The following is a 9519-nucleotide window of genomic DNA, read 5'->3' on the forward strand; positions in this document are numbered from 1 at the left end:
TGGAAGCTGTTATTGTAGGAGAATTCGGCATATGGAAGACAATCTTCCCATTTCATGCCAAAGGAAACGACACAAGCCCTGAGCATATCTTCAAGAATTTGATTGACTCGCTCGACTTGGCCACTAGTTTGAGGATGGAAAGCTGTGCTGAAGCGAATGTTTGTGCCCATGGCCTTCTGGAAGGAGTCCCAGAACTTAGAGGTGAAGATGCTTCCACGATCTGAAGAAATCAATTGTGGAATGCCATGCAAGGAGACAATTCTGGAGGTGTATAGCTCTGCCAACTGAGCTGCTGTGATGGATTCTTTGATTGGAAGGAAATGAGCCACTTTAGAAAGCTTGTCTATGACAACGAAGATAGCATCATTTCCACGCTTGGACTTGGGAAAACCAGTCACGAAGTCCATTTCGATATGATCAAACTTCCATTCTGGGATAGCAAGAGGTTGAAGGAGACCAGCTGGTCGTTGGTGTTCTGCTTTCACTCTTCGACAGACATCACATTCATTCACGAACTGAGCAATTTCTCGCTTCATTCGAGTCCACCAATACGACTGCTTGAGGTCATGGTACATCTTCGTACTTCCAGGATGAATGGAAAGGAGAGAATTGTGCGCCTCGTTCATTATGACTTTCCTTAGATCACCTTTAGGAACCACAATCCGGTCCTCAAAGAATAAAGTGTCTCTGTCATCAATGCGATAGCACTTGTATTTGGAAAGACCCTTGTCGATACCACGTTTCACCTTCTTCACCATGGCATCAAGAAGTTGTGCCTCACGAATTTGATCTTCCAAAGTAGGAGAGACTATGAGGTTGGCAAGAAAGCCTTGAGGAACAACTTGGAGATTCAGCTTGCGGAAAGCTTCACAAAGATCCGGTTGGAATGGCTTGAGGATTAAGCTGTTGCAATAAGCCTTCCTGCTTAAGGCATCTGCAATGACATTGGCCTTGCCTGGAGTATATTCAATACTCGGATTGTACTCTTGAATCATTTCGACCCATCGAGTCTGCCTGAGGTTGAGGTTGGGCTGAGTGAAGATGTACTTGAGACTCTTGTGATCGGTGAAAATGTCCACTTGTCTTCCCAACAAGAGATGTCTCCACGTTATTAATGCATGGACAACTGCCGCCAACTCGAGATCGTGAGTGGGGTAGTTCTTCTCATTGGGCTTCAACTGACGAGAGGTATAGGCCACAACTTTCTTCTATTGCATTAACACAGCACCGAGACCTTGGAGAGAAGCATCACAGAAAACTTCAAATGGCTTCGATTCATCAGGAGGAGTTAAGACAGGAGTTGTGACTAGTTTCTCTTTGAGAGTGTTGAAAGCAACGTCACACTCAGGAGACCAGACATACTTCACATGCTTCTGGAGGAGGTTGGAAAGAGGTTTTGCAATCTTAGAGAAATTCTCAACGAATCTTCGGCAATAGCTTGCAAGACCAAGAAAACTGCGGAGCTGCTTGACATTCTGAGGAGGTTCCCAATTCACAATTGCGGAAACCTTCTCGGGGTTAACAGCGATGCCCTTGGGAGAGATGATGTGACCAAGGAAAAGAACTTCATCGAGCCAAAACTCACATTTAGAGAACTTCGCATAGAATTGATACTCTCTGAGCTTGTCGAGCACCAATCGCAAATATTTGGCATGATCCTTCTTATTCTTGGAGAAGACCAATATATCATCGAGATACACCAGAACGAATTCATTGGTATAGGGGTTGAAGATGAAATTCATCATCCGAGAGAATACCGGAGGAGCATTGACAAGGCCGAAAGACACGACAGTATATTCATAAGAACCAAAACTTGTTCTGAATGCTGTCTTGGGAATATCTTCTTCACGAATGTGAATCTGATGATAACCCATACGAAGATCAAGCTTGGAGAATACTTTAGCACCTTTGAGTTGCTCGAAAAGCTCATTGATGTTGGGAAGTGGATACTTGTTCTTGATTGTCTTCTTGTTCAATGGACGGTAGTCGACACAAAGTCGGTCCGTGCCATCCTTCTTCTTTAGAAAAAGAACACCACAACCCCATGGAGATGAACTCGGTCTGATCAAACCCAGACGCTTTTGTTCATCGAGCTGTTTCGTCAATTCCTTTAGCTCGTTGGGTCCAAGATTGTATGGATGCTTGCAAACGGGTTTAGTGCCAGGCTCAAGATCGATAACGAACTCAACTGGCCGGTGAGGAGGCATACCCGGAAGCTCTTCTGGAAAGACATCTTGGTACTCACAAACGACTGGAATTTGAGAGATGGCATTCAATTCGCCCTTCTCATTGAGAGAAAAAAACCGAATGGTTTCATCACGAGCGGCATAAATGATGACATCCTCAGAAGAATGTGTCAATTGAATTTCCCTGGCAGCACAATCAAGTTGAGCCTTGTGCTTAGAAAACCAGTCCATCCCGAGAATAAGATCAATATCCGAGTCACCAAGAACAACTGGAGAAGACAGAAATTTATAGTTTCCCATCTTGATGGAAACATCCGGAACCATAGAGCTTGCGTTCATGAATTTACCCGGAGAGACAACTGATAACGGTCTAGGCAAATCTTGATAAACCAACTCATGCTTAAATGCAAATGGTCTTGATATGAAAGAAAGCGATGCACTAGTATCAAAAAGAACTTTTGCAGGAATATCCTTAACAGGAAGATTACCCATTATCACATCAGTAGATTCCTCCGCTTGAGCTGCATTCATCATGTTCACCTTTGCAGACTTTGAATTATGCTTGACCACTGCATTGCTGGAAGATCTGACAGGAGGAGGAGGAGGCAGGCGCCTTTGGTTGAAGCACTTGTTAGCATAGTGACCTTTCTGCTGACACTTGTTGCAAGTCACCTCTGAGAGTGGACGGTGATAAGGAGCATTGGACTTTGGAGCTTGATTCTGAGACTTGTTCTGATAGCCAGAGTTGGAAGAACCATGGCCACTGTCGGGTGGTAGGTGCGACATATGCCAACGGGTGGCGTACCATTGGGAGCCAGTAAGACGTCGCCAGTGCCTGGAAACGGGATGAGGCGAAGACATGCTCGCCGGCGAATCTTACCAAGGTTCGGGGCTCTCCGTGGAGATAACACCCCTAGTCCTGCTTTGCGGGGTCTCCGCATGATCACTAGATTAGAAAGAGTAGCTACAAGTGCTCCTTCAGCTGTCGGGTTCAAGGGAGAAGAAGAGCAAGTCTAGCTCTTGCTTCCCTCTCTATATGGTGTGTGTGTAACTCTAAGAAGCCAACCCTTTGCATGGGTGCCCCGGGGGGTTTATATAGGCCTACCCCCCGGGGGTACAATTGTAATCCGGCTGGGCGCGGGTCCCAGTCGTCCGCGTCTGCGCTCGCCGGCTTCTCCGCCGGTCATTGGGGCCTGCCGACTGGTGGGTCCCGCCGGTTGCCAGCCTCTTGGTCGACAGGCCGGCCCCACCGCCTGGGGGTCTTGTCGGCGGCTGTTTACTGTAGCCTCGCCTCTGATGATGAGGGCTTTGTCGAGGTAAGCGTGGCTACAGTGTGCCGCCTTGAGGGCTCTTACTATAGCCTTACCTCGTCTTGTCTCCTTAATGTGGCACATGTTTCGAGGGAGGGGGTAGCCAACTTCTGAGGGCCGTCTACGCCCCTGGCCGACTGGGGGAGGCCCGGCCGCCTTCGTGCCTCTCTCTGGCTAAAGGGGCCCGCCGCCCGCGGGCCATACTCACGGCTGTCGTGGATGACGTTGAAGCCAGCATGGCTACAGTGCCGAGCCGGACGGGAGATGGCTGACCCGTACGGCGTCCTGCGGCTATGCCTGCCTCGGGATTCGGGGGTAGTGGGCCGCACTGTAGCCACACCCCGTCTTGTCACCGTTATGTGGGCGTAGTTTTGGTGGGTGCGGTCTCGGCCGGCTTCTTGGAGTCGGCGTTCTCCATGGCCGGCTCTTTGGGAGTCGGCATTCTCCATGGCCGGCTTCCTGGAGTCGGCCATCTCGTAGTTATCTTGGGGGAGGTTTCTGAGACTGGGTCGCCTTCTGGGAGTCGGCTCCTGGGGTAGCCGGCCGGGGAAAGGCAGCCCAATGCTTTGAATGCTTGAAGGCTCAAATAGCCTGATAACTTTTGAAGAGCCAGGGGTAGTCGGTTAGGCTACCCGTGGCCATTTACTCCGACAGCCACCTCTGTTCTTCTGCTGGTAAGGCTGACGAAACGTAGGAGGAGGAGGCAACCAGAACTTCTGTTGCTTAGCAGCCACAAGTGAGGAAGAAGAAGACTGAACTGCGTCTCTGACTCTCTTCTTAGAAGCCTCACACTTGAGCTGAGCAGCCTCTTGCTTCAGTGCCATATTATAGAATTGATCAAACTGAGTATGCTCAACAAGAACGAGAGCTAACTGCAGATCCTCTCTAAGGCCACCTCTGAAGTGATAGATCATGCTCTTTTCATCAGGAACGTCTTGTTTAGCGAAGCGAGCAAGTTTCTGAAACTGGATGTTGTATTGATACACAGACATGTTGCCTTGCTTGAGACTGCGGAACTCCACACGCTTGCTCTCAACAACACTTTGTGGAATGTGGTGCGCTTTGAAGTCCCGACAGAAGTCAGTCCAAGTGATCACACGACCTCCTCTTGAATCTTTGTATTGCTGAAACCAATCAGCAGCTTGGTCCTTGAGCTGAAAAGAAGTGAACTTGACATAGTCCTCAGGCCTGACATTGCTACATTCAAAATGCTTGTTGATGTCCACGAGCCAATCATAGGCATCCGTGGCCTCGGCACAGTAGCTGAAAGACTTGGGCTGATTTGCAAGAAACTGGTTGAGAGTAGCGAAGTGAGGCTGATTGTTGCCTTGACCTTGATTTCCTTGATTGCCTTGCCCTTGGGTGCGTTCTTGCAAGAGTTGCAGAATCATCTGAGCATTGGCGTTGGTGGCTGCCATGATAGCTTGCCATGCCTCCGGAGGCGGAGGTGGTGGCGGAGGGTTCGCTTGACTCCCTTCATTGCGATCCGGATTCTGACGCGTTGGCGGAGCCATCCTGAAGAGGGTGACATCCGTTAGCATCTTGATAGACAAATAGATAAGTAGAATCAACGGATAGAAATTGCAACATATAGTCTTCACAATAAACATTCGAACGAAGATGAACGAATGAATTCCGTAGTAAATCATCACACTTCCATTTAAGTTGAGAAGCCACTTGAAAAAGATATGGAATCAACATTTGACTTCGAAGCAAGTCGAATACCACAATTCAACACAAAACAAAGTATTGGCTTGCAGAATAAGCCGGAACAAACATATGATAGATATTTCGTCCGAAGTTTTCGTGGTGGGGCCCACACAGGCTCGATCGTGTAGCACCATCATGTACAAGGCTGTGCACATGACATACGAAGCGTCCCCGAGTCGGCATAGCCAAGGACTCTTTAAGACACTACGAGACCACTGTAAAACCAACCGTGTACAGGCGGACCACTAGACGTCGAACCCCAATCTCATATCATGCGTCTGTCGGAAAGATATCCTAAGGCTACTTGAATTCCCACTTATAAACTCCCGAAACTTTCTGGTTATGCAATCTGGTGTTGGCGATACAGGGGACACAAAATATATCGCCCAAACTAACAATCCCTAGATCCAGCTGTATCCATCCGTCAACACATAACCAAGAAACCTTCGGAAATCGTTTACCTCAACCTTCGAAAAGCATCCGTTATACAAGTTATGGCAATACTCCCGAACTCCCACCCCAGTACTGGGTGGCATCGAGGTGATCTCACCAACAACTGCATAAAAGAGATTTCGATGTCGGCGAAACTCAGGTATTCCAGAACTGCAACGATAAAATTGTGACGACAACACCTCGGAGCTCAACTCCCCGGGACACTGCCACAACCCCTAAATGTCAGGAGGCACCAAGAACAATGTTCTCGTCACAAAACCATCGGAACGATTCCAAGATACCCGCGTGATCCTAAAAAAAAATTAGTGAAATTTGAGGAGAGAAGAGTCAAAACTTCTACGTCAGGAGACCTCACCAGAGCGACGAAGGGACTGAGGAGTAAAAAGAATCCTACTCTCCGATATATATAATCCTAAGACTCAAAATATTTTTGCTCTAGACTCAACAACGCCAGCGATTCGATCGAGCAGGGGTCTCCTAAGTCGGGGATGGCTCTGATTACCAACTTGTAACGCCCATGATGCGGCTATATCTCCCACGTGTCGAGGCACGGCTTAGAGGCATAACCGCATTGTGGTTTTGTCGCAAGAAGGGTCATCTTCACACAATCCCATGTAATGAACAAGAATGGGATAACGAGTTGTCTTACAATCGCCACTTCACACAATACATAAATATAAATCATACATCATCCAAAATACACACATAGACCGAGTACGGTCAAGATCCAAATGAAAATAAGATAACCCCAAATGCTAGATGCCCGATCGTCCCAACTGGGCTCCACTACTGATCATCAGGAAAAGACACATAGTAACGACCACGTTCCTCATCGAACTCCCACTTGAGGTCGATCCCATCATCTGCACTGGCATCGTCGGCACCTGCAACTGTTTTGGTAGAATCTGTGAGTCACGAGGACTCAGCAATCTCACACCCGCGAGATCAAGACTATTTAAGCTTATAGGAAAGGATGGTGTAAAGAGGTGGAGCTGCAGCAGGCACTAAGCATATATGGTGGCTAACATACGCAAAAGAGAGCTAGAAGCGAAGCAACAGAACGGTCGACATCTAGCAATGACCAAGAAGTGATCCTGAACTCCTACTTACGTCATTCATAACTCAAAACGTGTTCACTTCCCGGTCTCCGCCGAGAAGAGACCATCACGGCTACACACACAGTTGATGTATTTTAATTGGGTCAAGTGACAAGTTCTCTACAACCGGACATTAACAAATTCCTATATGCCTCATAACCGCGGGCACGGCTTTCGAAAGATAATACCCTGCAGGGGTGTCCCAACTTAGCCCATCATAAGCTCTCACGGTCAACGAAGGATAAACCTTCTCCCGGAAAGACCCGATCAGTCTCGGAATCCCGGTTTACAAGACATTTCAACAATGGTAAAACAAGACCAGCAAAGCCGCCCGATGTGCCAACAAATCCCGATAGGAGCTGCACATATCTCGTTCTCAGGGCACAACGGATGAGCCAGACATCGGGTTGGCATAGACCCTGGTTGCCCAGGGGGCGCTGGACATCGCTCGGTTTGGGCCAGTACTCGAAGGAGCACTGGTCCGGGGGTTTAAAATAAAGATGACCCTCGGGCTCGCGAAAACCCAAGGGAAAAAGGCTTAGGTGGCAAATGGTAAAACCAAAGTTGGGCCTTGCTGGAGGAGTTTTATTCAAGGCGAACTGTCAAGGGGGTCCCATAAATCACCCAACCGCGTAAGGGACGCAAACTCAAGTAACATAATACCGGTATGACGGGAACTAGGGCGGCAAGAGTGGAACAAAACACCAGGCATAAGGCCGAGCCTTCCACCCTTTACCAAATATATATATAGATGCAATAATTAAATAAGATATATTGTGATATCCCAAAATATCCATGTTCCAACATGGAACCAACTTCAACTTCACCTGCAACTAGCAACGCTATAAGAAGTGCTGAGCAAAAGCGATAACATAGCCAAACAACGGTTTGCTAGGAAAGGATGGTTAGAGGCTGACATGGAAATATGGGAGGCATGATATAGCAAGTGATGGGTAGCGCAGCATGGCAATAGAGCGAACAACTAGCAAAGCAAAGATAGAAGTGATTTCGAGGGATGGTCATCTTGCCTGCAAGGTTCTCAGAGTGGTCGAAAGCTTGATCCTCGTAAGCGTACTCAACAGGTTCGTCGTTCACAAACTCGTCTCCTGGCTCTACCTAACACAAGAACACAAGCAACGGAACCACAATCAATCACGAGAAATGCACAAGCAACATGATGCAAAACATGTATGATATGCGAGATATGATATTTGATGCATATGCGTGCTCCGGAAGGAAAATGATTAACAAGGCAGTAACTTGGCAAACCAAGCATGCCACTGGAAAGATGAGATGATTTCGGTTGAAATCGATATAAAGGTCACCGGAATCGGATGCACGGTTTGCAAATGGCAAGCAAAACAAGAATGACACGAATCTGCGATTAACAGCAAGATAGCACTTAGAATGCAACAAGTAACAATGCTACAGCACTCCAACATAGCAACAAAGCATATGAAAGTAATCTACAGGAGATGCTTGACAAAAGATGAACACTGAGCTATGGCTAGATCACAACATAACAGGCTCAAACAAGCATGGCAAAAGTGAAATTACTGGACATGCCTGAAACAGCATCAGCTAGCAATGTTCAGAGCACGAAACCAACATGCTACAGGAAGTTAACATGGAAAAACAAGGCATCGCATGAATCTACTAAATGGACATGGCAAAAGTCCCTTACTGACCATAAGCTAAAAAGGAACAGAAGATATGATGGCAACCATGTAAACATAGCAAGTTTCGTTAACAGGTTTCAGACTTGGCAGAAAACAAAGCATGGCAGAAACAATAATATGAAGGCATCTTGGTGAGCCTGATGCACTCACCACAAAGCAATGCATGACAAAACAAGCATACCTAAAGCAAGATGGCATGTTTATGAAGCTATCCATGGCAAGAAAAAACGCATAGCATGTATGGATCAACTACAACAAGCTTGGCAAAATTGAATATCATGTTAAGAATCTGCCAGAAATATTTTATAGCAAAAGTAGAGCAAGATTCAGTCATGCTATGGCACTCCATAATTGCAAAAAAGGGCAGGAATGGATAAATTACAACAATATCTACAAAACATCCTTACTGAACATCACAAAAATATGCATGGATCTCTCTGTAGCATCAGGTTTACATGGCAACAAAATAACGGCAGACAAAGACTTAGAGAAATCAGAAACATTACGGAGCCTAGTTTGCATGCTTGTGCTAGTCACCACAGAGATCACAAAAATACATGGCATACACCCTTAGAAAGATGTCATGGCATACAACAAAACACATGTAGAGCTCATGCCCATAAGATGCACAGATTAGAAGATACAAAAATAACAAATCTCCAAGTTCTGCTAAGAACCAGCAGATAACAGCAACTAGCACTCTTGCTCCAGAGATTTGGGCATCAAGATGGACTCTAATGAACATGGTGCAATTGAACAAAATTTAGAGCATCACGAGACGAACAATTCCGTATATCACACGCGCCAAATGGAGCTACATGCAGAGAGTTATGCCAAGATGAACAGGTGCACATAATGTCAAACTGCAAAAAACTTTGGAAAAAACGGGGTTCGGGAAAGTCAACGCACGTAGCGATCTACTGGATCCAGATCGGGGCTCGGCCTCGATGGAGCTCGCCGGCGACGGGAGAGGAAGAAGGAGGCCGGCGACGGGGCACGGGACGGAGGAGGCGACGGCGGCGGCGGAGGAGGAGGGCGGCGCCGGCCGGGGCAGCGCGCGGAGGCGGGGCCGGCGCTGGTGGCC

This window comes from Triticum aestivum, chromosome 5D (genome assembly GCF_018294505.1).
Source record: "Triticum aestivum cultivar Chinese Spring chromosome 5D, IWGSC CS RefSeq v2.1, whole genome shotgun sequence".
In the NCBI taxonomy this organism is placed as follows: domain Eukaryota; kingdom Viridiplantae; phylum Streptophyta; class Magnoliopsida; order Poales; family Poaceae; genus Triticum; species Triticum aestivum.